The following is a 12,276-nucleotide window of genomic DNA, read 5'->3' on the forward strand; positions in this document are numbered from 1 at the left end:
AGGAGAATCTGCTTTAAACTACCATCACCAACATAAATTCCAAAACTAGTATCCTGAGAAAATAATACAGTATTCTTAAATTTAAAATGCCAAATATTTGACCAAAATTTACAAATAAATCTAAAAACAAGAAAATGAAGCATTCACTGTGAATGTTTCATTTTTCTTGTTTTTTTTTCTAAATTAGGAAATATTCAAATATATGAAAAGTACATAGCACTTTAAAGAAACTTTGCTATAATTGCTCCAATCAATTTCTTTAAGAAATAAAACACTGAACATTGTATAATTAGTTGAAATCCAGAGTAATCTAATTGTGATGGTCAATTTTATGTGTCAATTTGGCTGACCACCTGATGCCCAGATTAAATACAGTTTCTGGGTCTGTCTGTGAGAGTGCTTCCAGATGAGGTTAGGAGTTAAATCAGTGGACTCAGGACAGTGGACTGCTCCCCTAATGTGGTGGGTCTCACCTAATCTGTAGAGGACCTGAAGAAAACAAAAGGCAGAGGAAGGACAGATTTGCCCCTTTGTCATCCTGCCTGCCTAGTTTAGCTGGGGCATCTCAGCTCTTTTTCACAGGACCACAGGCTGGGAGTGACACAATAGGCATCTCAGGGTCTCAGGCCTGCAGACTCAAACTGGAATTATACTGCTAGCTTTCTGGGTCTTCAGCTTGAAGATGGTAGATGGTGGGACTTCTCAGCCACCAAGGAATCATGCAAGGCAATTTCTCTTAACAAACATAAATAATACTATATATGGAGACATAAATATGTAAGATATACATGTATTTCTCCTACTGGTTCTGTTTCTCTGGAGAGAAACTAATATACTAATTTACAAACACTGACCACCGTTCTGATTATGATATATATACATCCTGACTGCATTTCACATTAAATGCATTAAAACAAGTTGGTATTTTGTAATTCCGTACTTTAAATAAACAAAATCAAGTTGTACATATCATTTTGCAACTTTTAAAAAACCCAGTATTGGGCTATGAGATTTATTCATGCTGTCATATGTTGATTTAATTCACTTATTTTAACTGCACCACAACACTTTCTCATATGAATATGCATAATCTGTTAGCTCATTTCCTTACTGAGAGATACTTACGTTGTTTTCTGTTTTTATTATTATTATTATTACAAGCAATGTTGTAATGAATTTCTTTGAAAATAACTTTGTGCCATGAGTAATATTCAAAAGGTTTAACATTCAAAATAATTTGGGTGCTGCCTAGTAAGAGTAGAAGCCCTACCACTCTGAACTTGCTAGCTATAAAAAAAAGGGTATTATATTATTTACATAATATAAAAATGAGATTGGGGCACCTACGTGGCTCAGTCAGTTAAGTGTCCGACTTCAACTCAGGTCATGATCTCACAGTCTGTGAGTTCGAGCCCCGTGTCAGGCTCTGTGCTGACAGCTCAGAGACTGGAGCCTGCTTTGGATTCTGTGTCTCCCTCTCTCTGTGCACCTCCCCTCCTCATGCTTGTCTCTCTCTGTCTCAAAAATAAATAGAAACATTTAAAAAAATTAAAAATGAAATATATGTATATAATAACATATATTATTTTTCTTTAAACTTTGTCACGGTGTCTTTTATATAGAGATTATATTCTCTTGTACTTTTTATCAAAATGAAATATTTCTTTTTACTGCTTAATTTGTTTTTGAATATTCTTTCATTATATAGCCCTTCCTCTAGGATACACATTTAACACACTTATATAAACAAATGCTTGCCTTAAAAAATTTCATTCCAAACTGTTCTCAAATCTGTTCATTTAAATGCTTACAAAGTCATACTTTTAATTCATACTTTCAAATAGGTTTCCTTTTCATAATTATCAAGCTACATTCTCTTTAGCACTTGCCAATTTAGTCTTATTGAATTTCTTTCCCTAACAAATTTCACATAATTTCTGATCTTTTTTCTTTTCTCTTATTTTCTTTTTTTTTCTTCCAGAATTGTTATGGACATGTTCTATTTCCTCTGAATTCTAAAAATTTTGGCTGGAGTTATGTAACTCTTTGCCTAGTCAACTATGTTCATCTAATCTCTTTTAATTTAACAAAAACATTTTTGAATTCAAAAAAGCTAATTGCCAGAAATATCAACTGTACACAGCTGGGAGCTATCCGAATAGAACAAATTCAGGTGTAGACTTAAGAAATGCAATTTTATGCATCCAGGTTCTCCAGGAAACAGATATCAAGATGGGATTAAACATGAAAAGATTAAAGACAATACTCAAGAGAGAAAAGGAGAAGGGAGGTGGAAAAGTCTGGAGGAGAAAACAAACCCCCATACAAGTCTGACCTTGAATAAAGGAGGAAAAGAAGGAAAGTTGGATAGAAGCATCCTCAATTATGTGCAATTTCAAAAAACATGTAGCAAGGCTTTGGGGAGTCCTTGAGCCAAAGTGAGCCTCCAGAGGACTCTTGTATCTCCCACGAATGGATGTGCCTCAGTATCCCTGCTGTGCCCACTCACAGACTGGGAGAAGCCCCCTGTGACTAGAGCTTCAGCACAAGCATGAGGGTGGATGTGTGAGGTGCTTCAAAGAGTTTATCTTTGAACTTGGAGGTCTGAGAGGCACATTCTCAGAGCCACTGGGGTGATATGTCAGTTTTCCCTATTTTATTGAGAGTTATGCTTCTTGAACTTCAAGTTTCATTAAGTATGTGTTTACTTATTTAGTATGTACCTTCAGAACGGCAGGCATTGTATCCAATATATTTTGAGCACTACCCACAGGCTCCTGGTCATTCATTTTATTGTAAAAATACTGATTATTATAATTTAAAATAATGATAATTCTTTTCCTAGCATTTTATTCAAACAGAATGTTGGTAGTAGAAAACCACCAATTCCATTTTTTTTAAGTATTAGGAGAAGAAAAAGGCATTTCCAATTCTCTCCATTAGCATGCTGAATGGATATCTGCTTTTCACTCCATTCAGTTCACTACACATAGATTAAAGACCAATTAATAAATAAACACAAATGGAAAACAGTACATTGGCCAATAACACTCATGATTAGTACCTTTTCTAAAACTTCCAAACACTACTTTTATAATTGCAATGGAATGTTCTGTAAACATTTCCATGAGATCTTTCTGTACTCAAACTTGTTTCTTTCGTCACTAGAGTTGTTTTTCTTAGGACCATATTACTAATTTATTCATGCATACTTAATTTGTTTTTAATTTTCAGTTAAAGCCTCATTTCCTCTCACATTTTTCTGTTCTTTTCTAAAACTGCTATAATTTCAAGGTTTTAGTATTGTGCTTCTCTGAAATAAATGTAGTATTCCAGGTATAGTCTGCTCATCAGTGGAGAGAAGCAGGCAACTGCTTCTCATCGTGGTTCATGACATGATGCCTTTATAACCCCAGTGACACCACAATTTCTACCTGGCAGTACAGACTGCAGATCTCCATCTAATTTGCTATCCAGAGCCGCTTGTCTCTTCATCCTGGCTTCTTCAGAGGTCTGGACAATGTAGAACACATTAACACACTTTCATTGTTGCTCATCGAGCTTATCCCACTTAAATGCTACTCTTCACTCAGTTGGCCACATGTATGTGGAATCCATATTTGCTTTCTCTACTTTAATTGATGCTTGAAACTTAAAGTATTATTAATGTATTTATGAAAACAGTACAGTTAAGTATATACTAGGCTTTGCTATTCAATAAATGCACACCAAATTGATAATAAGTATGTGGGGTTTCTTTTCATCTAGATAGTCAATGAAAATGCTAAACTACATTTTATGTGCCATAAACTATGCTGATTAGTATATTTTATACTATGTAGCATTTCTCTTTTTTCTTTTTTAAAGAATTTTATTTTTATTTTATTTATATATAGGTGACACACCAGTATTTCTTAATTTTGAAAAGAATGTATACTCATGTCCATACTACTCAAAGCAATCTACAGATTTAATGCAATCTCTATCAAAATATCAAAATACCAATCGCATCCTTCACAGAACTGGAGCAAATCATCCTAAAACTTGTATGGAACCACAAAATACCTCAAATTGCCAAAATAATCTTGGAAAAGAAGAAAATTAGAGGTATTATAAATCCAGATTTCAAGATATATTACAAAGCAGTAGTAACCAAAACAGGTGGGTTGGGGATGGGCTAAATGTGTGATGAGTATTGAGGAGGGCACTTGTCATGAGCACCAGGCAGTACAGAAATGATGAATTACTAAATTCTATACCTGAAACCAATTGTACCAATTGTACCAATTGTGTTAAGTAACTTGAATTTAAATAAAAACTTGAAAATTAATTAATTAATTCAAAATGGATTAAGGACCTAAATGTGAGATCTGAAACCATAAAAATCCTAGAAGAGAGGAGAGGCATTTTTCTAGATATGTCAAGGGAAACAAAACCAAAAATAAACTATGAGAACTACATGAAAACTAAAAGCTTCTGTACAGTGAAGGAAATAATCAACAAACCTAAAAGACAACTTACGGAATGGGAGAAGATATTTTCAAATGACATATCCAATAAAGAGTTAGTATCCAAAATATGTCAAAAATGTATACAACTCAACATCAAAACCCCCCAAAAAACAACTTAAAAATAGGCAGAAGAAATGAAAAGACATTTCTCTAAAGAACATAGATGGCCAACAGACCCACAAAAAGATGCTCAACATCACTCATCATCAAGAAAATGCAAATCAAAACCACAATGAGATATCACCTCATACCTGTCAGAATAGCTAAAGTTAAAACACAAGAAACAACAATTGGTGAGGAACCCTCTTGCACTATTGGTGGGAATGTAAACTAGTGCAGCCACTGTGGAAAACAGGATGAAGTTTCTTCAAAAAAAATTAAAAACATTATTATTACTGTTATTAATTATTACTGTTATTATCATTATTATCCAATAATTCCATTACTGGGTATTTACCCAAAGAATACAAAAACACTAATTCAAAAAGATGTTTATGTTTATTGCAGCATTATTTACAATAGCCAAATTACAGAAGCAGCCCAAGTATCCATCGATAGATAAATGGATAAAGAAGGTATGGTATGTATATATAATGGAATACTACTTGGCAATGAAAAAGAATGAAATCTTGCTATTTACAAAAACGTAGATGGAACTAGAGTGTATTATGCTAAGCGAAATAAGTCAGAGAAAAACAGGTATCATACGATTTAACTCGTGGAATTTGAGAAACTTAAAAGATAAATATGGGGAAAGAAAAAGAAAAATAAGATAAAAACAGAGAGGGAGGCAAACCATAAGTGACTCTTAAATACAGAGAACAAAAGGAGGGTTGATGGGGGTGGGATGGGTTAAATGAGTGACAGCATTAAGGAGGGCACTCTTTGGGATGAGCACTGAGTGTCATATGTAAGAGATAAATCACTGGGCTCAACTACATTGTATGTTAATTAACTTGAGAATAAAAACACCAAAAAAAGATTAAAAAAAGATGCTATTACACACACACACACACACACACACACACACACACACACACACATAAAGGTTATTCACTCATAGAAAAGAATAAAATCTTGACATTTGCAACAACATAAATGGATCGAGAGGTATACTGCTAAACAAAATAAAGTCATAAAAGACAAATATCATACGATTTCACTAATATACGTAATTTAAGAAATAAAAGAAAAAAGAGGCAAAAAAAGAGACTCTTAACTATAGAGAACTGACAGTTACCAGAAGGGAGGTGGGTGGGGGAATGGGGGAAATATATGATGAAGATTAAGAGTACACCTATCATGATGAGCACTGAGTAATGCATAAAACTGTTGAATCACTATATTGTGCACCAGAAACTAATATAACACTGTACATTAACTATACTGGAATTAAAATAAAAAAAATAAAAGTGAGTATATTCATTAAACAAATGAGTATACAGGAAATATAAAAATCACACACATACATAAATTGTAAGGAAAAATAGCTAGATCCTAAGAATATACATACATGCATGTTGCACATAAATTGTACTCATGTTTAAATATTTTATATATACATATACAGTGACTACCTACACTCACAGTCATACTTTTAATCATTATATGTCATATATTTATATATTTAAGCATTTTATATATACATATACATACACATAATGGCAATCCTACTAATATCTCCTATAAATTGAGGTTTATGTATCTCTGAGCAGATACAAATGAATATAATCTGAGGAATCATGTCTACGTCTTGAACAGCCTAGTGATATGCTTACTAATACCCCATTACACCATTCTTTTTCTTTTTGACTGTACGTCTCAGAAAGTCATCTTGAAAGAATTAAGGCTGTACATTTCTTATCCAGGAGCTTGCATATTTCTGCTTGATATCCAAAAGGAGTTATCTTGTGCAGAACAACTACAATATGGCATTGTCTTAATTCTGTCCTGGAATAATTAAGACAATGATCTTCTCACCAAGCTACAGAAAAGCTTGAAAGAAACACTTTAAAATACTACTTAAAATCTGGGCAAAAAATTTGAAAGAGACCATTATGTTTCTAGAAAGCCTCAATCTAGAATATTAGGTATTTCACAGTTATCATATTCGAGTACAAGGAGAGACCATAGATATCAATTACTTAGACCATCCATTTGGCCATGGAGGAACCAGGGATGGCTTAGTGTTAAGGCCTTTATCAAAATCACATAACTGGTATGCAATTGGAGAACATGACCTAAGCTTCTCATTGAGGGCTCTCTCTTCTTTCACTAGCGGTCACACACTGGAGCTCCCATTCCATATGCAGACAGGTTTATTTGGCTGTTGGTGTTTTCATTTTCTAAAAAATTGAATTATTTGATAAGATTTAAAGACAAATAATTGGAAAAAAAATGAGAAGATCTAGCAACTGCGGACCTAAACATCTAAGAAATTATTTGAATTAAGTAGTGGCTACTAAGTTTAGAAGAGATACACCCTCTTGACTGCATGGCTGTCCCTGCCAGGCCCATGTGATTCAGCTATGTCACATGCCTGGCCATGGCAGCTCTTCTGTGCTTGTGACCAGTGTATTACTTCAACTGGCTTCTCTGCCATATTATATTAAAGTGGAAATTAAGAAAGTATGTTTCCTATGACATGACTCAGAGCTTTCTCATAATAATAAGACCATCAACTCATTTTCCAACTGTGTTCATGGTGGTAGGATTCTTACAAGGGTCCTACTTCTAAACTGTTCCAGGATTAAAACTATCATAGGGTACTTTGTTGTTTCTGTGTTCTCTTAATACAACATTCTTTCACTGGCAGGAACCTAAGCCCCTCTTTCTAAATAAAGTACCTTTGTGTAATATGCTAAATGATGTTCAAAATTACAGTTATCCCCAAAGCAGTAAATGGAGGAACTTTCCTGCTCTAGCCCTATGGACACTTAATCTCTCTGATTCCTAGTTTTCTATTCTCTCTCTCTTTTCTCCTTTTCATTTGGTTATCAGTAAGATTCTAGCATTTGGTATATGATTCTTTGTCAATACTTAATTCTTACAAATACTTCATGTTTAAACTATTAGTTTTTCTCAATCTGTAGCAGAGATCACTCACCAGAAGTGAGCAAGAAGAAGCAAAGCGAATCCTAGCACTTAATGACTCTTTTCTTTAATACGCAAATGGTGACCCTATGGTCCATTTCTCAATCAAAATCTACCCTCTTGAGAGTCTCTGAGGATTGGCTACCTAGAAGCCATTCACATTCTCCTCAATTATCCCCCATAACAGAGGCCAAAAAACAAAAAACAACAAAAAAAAAAAAAAAAAAAAAAACCCCAAAGTTCAGCACTCATAACTAGGATTGATTTTATGACATTCCAGCCAGTGATTAGTATGCAGAATTTTCTGGATGAGACTTCTTAGAGATCGATCTTATAACTGCTATAATGTCTAAAACAAAAAAGATTGATCATATAAAGTGTTGGCAAGGATGTGGGGCAGTGGAATTCGCAGACACTCTCAGGGGGAGTATAAATTGGTAAAATTTCTTCAGAAAACTGGCAGCATCTGCTAGTGTTTACCACAGCCTGTCAAAGAGGCATTCCACTCTACATATATCCCCAGCAGAAATGCATATATATGATTACCAAAAACAGAAACTAAAACACACAAAACTACTCACAGCACAATTCACAGTAGTCCAATACAGGAAATAACACAAATATTTATCAATGATGAAATGGAGAAATTATGAATAAATATAAAATAGATTGCTAGACTACAGTGAGAATTCAACAAGCTATAGCTCTACCTAGCAAAACGGGTGACTATCATAACTGTAATATTGAGTAAAAGAAGTCAGCCACGAAGGGGTGCTATTAACTGCACATCTATATAAAGTTCAAATTAGCAAAAACTACCTACGGAGTTAGAAGTCAAGACAGTGGTTGTCAGTGCCTGGAATGGAAGAGGGAATCTTAGGGGCTGGTATTGTTTTAATTCTTAACCCGGGTATTGGTTACACAAGAGTCTTCAATGTATGAAAATTCAACTTTCTGTATGCTTATGATTGGAAGGGTATGTTTTACTTCAAGTAAAAGTTTACTGAGAACTGGAAAAATGAGATAGAGAGAGAGAGAGAAGGAATTTGTTTAGCAGGGTCTCCTTTTTACCCCCTCTGGTCCTACCACACAATTTTCAGCTGAAACATACATGTGAATCATGGACGTACAATGGTCATAGTGAGACCAGGAGGATAAAACCTGTAAACCAAAGAAATCAATGTTCAAAAACAGAAAGTGCCGGGATCGCTGATCTCTGATGACATCACAGAACAGCTGTGCCAACTGTGAACATTTATTTCCCGACTTGTTGTTGCCTGAGACAAATTACCTATCTACATGTTTTGGATACGGTTTGTCAAAACTTTTCTTAGCTGCTATTACATGTGATTCTTAAGTAATACACAATTTTATTCTGATTTCTAGCAATTTTCTTTCATGGTAGCAGTCCCACCACATGTAAATTTAATCCAAACCACTAAACCTGGCCATTTTTTGTGGTCGAAAGGAGAACTTAATGGTGGGAAATATTTACACTGAAGTTTAAAATATAGTTAGTCTGGGGCGCCTGAGTGGCTCAGTTGGTTAAGCATCCACCTTCTGCTCAGGTCATGGTCTCATGGTTCGTGGGTTCACCACGGGCTCTGTACTGACAGTTCGGAGCCTGCCGTGTGCTTAGGATTCTGTGTCTCCCTCTCTGCCCCTCCCCTGCTCCTGCTCTGTCTCTGTCTCTCAAATGTAAATAAACGTTAAAAAAATAAATAAAATACAGTTAGTTTAAAAAAAAAATCTGGTACTGGTTCAAATGGTGGCAGAGGAAGATCCTGGGTTCACTTCCTCCCACAAATACAACAAATATGTAGCTACAACTTGGACAACTTGTTCTGAAAAAAAAAAATCTAAGATCCCTGAGCCACTCCTGTGCATCTGGCAAACAAGAGGCCCACAATGAAATGAGTAGGAAAGGCTGAGACACCCTCTCGCCATAAATCTCATACCCAGGGCAGTGACCTATAATTCGGAGGAACGTAAAGCTCCGAGCTTCTCAGGGTGCCTGGGTGGCTCAGTCCGTTGAGCCTCTCATTTCAGATCAGATTATAATCTCCCGGTTCCTGAGTACGAGCCCAGCATCGGGCTCTGTGCTGACAGCTCACAGCCTGGAGCCTGCTTTGGATTCTGTGTCTCCCCCTCTCTCTGGCCCTCCCCTGCTCACAGTGTGTCTCACTCGCAAAAATGAATAAATGTTAAAAAAAAAATTTTTTTAATAAAATTCCAAGCTTATTTCTGCAAAAATGGAGGCTTTGAACCCTACGTGGGTCGTCACAACTTTTTTTTTTTTAATGTTTATTTATTTACTTTGAGGCAGACAACACAAGCAGGGGAGGGGCAGAGAGAGAATCCCAAGCGGAGTCCACACTACACGTGCAGAGCCCCAACAGGGCTCTTACCTCACAAATGTGAGGTCATGACCTGAGGTGAAATCAAGAGTCAGACACTTAACCGTCCGGGTCACCCAGGCGCCCCAACTTTTAAGATGCGCACCTGAGAGACAAATGTCCGAAATAAGCGTTGAAAACAGCAGAGCTCGTATCCAAGCGACCCACAAGGCTGGAACAATCTAAGAAACGCTTTTGCAAACTCACCTGCACCGGGGGTCACTGCAGAGGCAGCCAGAGAGACGCCAGGACGGTACGGGCGAGTGGTGGTCTGAGGAGCAAGCTTCCAAAGCATCACGCTGGGGCCGGTGGGCACCACCTTTGCGCTCTTCCTCTGCGGGCGCCATTTACAAGCTCCCCCTCGGCTTCTTTCCAGCAACGCGGCGCCATCTTTTTGTTTTTTGTTTTTCCTGGCAGGGCTCACCCTGCCTCGTTCTAGCTGGTGGGTGCCATCCACCTCTGGGCGCGGGAGAGGGCCAGGATCTCTGGGAGCGGAGCTCACACGTGACTGCCAGGGCCCCCTTCCTGCGCCTGCCCCCTAGGGGCCGGCTAGCTCTAGCGGTGGCGGTGGCGTGGCGGGGTTACCCTCCGGTCCCTGGAGCTGGAGTAGGTTCTCGGCGGACTGCCACCCCAGCGCACCGCACAGACGACCCTACATCTTTCTGTGAAAGAGGCCTACTTGCCGGCCTGCAGCGCTGGGCTGAGAGGCGGGTTTGAGGTTAGGCACACGCTTAGCGGCTCCAGACTCGCTCTGAGGGAAGGGAGCCTGGAGGGCACCACCCTCGCCTTCCCCCTCGGCCTGGCTCGCGCTGGTTAGCTAACGCCCCTAATTAAGCGCTTCTGTACTCATCTGGGCCCCGATTTTTACCACTGCCACCTAGAGGACACTGCCAGATCGCCTGGCTCGAGCGGGCAGGGCGAGCTCACACTTGCAGTCCCCCTGGACCGTATATACTTGCACCCTGTAAAAGCTGCTGCCTGAGGGTCTGGCCTCTAGTCGGCCTGCATCTGGGTGGTGATGGAGACCCTCCCCTCTGGGACAATGACTGGTGTTGGTGTTAACACATCCGCAACTTCTGGGAGCCACTGAAAATAAAACAGTCTCCTTGGAGAGTCACAAAAGTGTGACAGAGGGCCAAGGGCTGAGGCAAGGTTGACCGAAAAGGTTCATCTCCTACACAACACCACTTCTTCGACACTGGGAGAGATGGCTGTTCTTTACCATGCATGGAAACCAACACAGATAGTCAAGCAGAATGAAGAAACAGGAATATGTTCTAATAAAAAACAAACAAACAAACAAAAAGATAAAACCTCAGGATAAAAACCTTAATGCAAAAGAATAGTGTACAAAATATTATTTATGATTTAATAACGGGCAAATATGTCTGATATATTTGGTAAAAATACCATATGTTCATGTTTTCTGAAATAATATATTGTGTTTTGCACTCTCCTCACATTTTTCACGTGCCCTTTTGACTCTTCTCCACTTAACTCAAAATAGCACTAATTGTAATCAGTTGTTTCAGTCTGTTCTTCACACTAGTTTGTGAGGTCTTTAAATTCAAGGACGTGGTTGTAATCTCAGCACTAAGCACAGTTTTGCAAGGCAAAAACACATTACATATATATTTGCTAAATGTTGCATGAATGAATTAGAAGCAGATCTTAAAGTCAGGGAGTATTTAGGGTATGTAGTGGATATATGTCATTTTGGCTACCATTTATTCATTCCTTCTTTTTACTTATTTATTTTTTTGCAAGTCTACAAAATTTTTTTCTTAAAACTTCAGATGATAAATCTTTTCAGCTTTGCAGGCCAGATGGTCTCAGCCACAACTATCAACTTTGCCATGGGAGCAGAAAAGAAGCCATCAACAACATATGCATGAATGGGTGCACCTGTGTTCCCATAAAATTTATCTATAAAAATGGACAATGATTGGCATTTGGCCATGGGCCACAGTTTGCCAACCCTTGTGTTTGAAGTTGTTGTAAATGAAATTCCAAGTATCCACCCCTACTAATGAAGCTAAAGGGATCTGAAACTTCTACTCCATTCTCTATGATAAACTGAAAGGGTAGAGGTTACAGAATGTCGCCGAAGGTTAGCCTGGACTTTGAATATAGAGTAAAGAATACAAAGAGGAGGGGGTGCCTGGGTGGCTCAGTCGGTTGAGCCTCTGACTTTGGCTCAGGTCATGATCTCACAGCTCGTGGGTTTGAGCCCCATGTTGGGCTCTGTGCTGATAGCTCGGAGCCTGGATCCTGCT

General features: G+C 37.9%; 1 long non-coding RNA gene across 1 annotated transcript in view; it reads right to left on the minus strand.

Annotated features, from left to right (window-relative positions):
• The window catches only part of LOC113594667 (uncharacterized), a 367,494-nt gene extending 356,234 nt beyond the window's left edge, over nt 1-11,260 (minus strand). The window contains exon 1 of the long non-coding RNA XR_008297029.1: nt 10,208-11,260. This is a non-coding gene — a long non-coding RNA (uncharacterized LOC113594667). The remainder of the gene's footprint in view (nt 1-10,207) is intronic.
• Between the last annotated feature and the right edge of the window lie 1,016 nt (nt 11,261-12,276).

The sequence above is a fragment of the Acinonyx jubatus genome, chromosome A2 (genome assembly GCF_027475565.1).
Source record: "Acinonyx jubatus isolate Ajub_Pintada_27869175 chromosome A2, VMU_Ajub_asm_v1.0, whole genome shotgun sequence".
Classification (NCBI taxonomy): Eukaryota; Metazoa; Chordata; class Mammalia; order Carnivora; family Felidae; genus Acinonyx; species Acinonyx jubatus.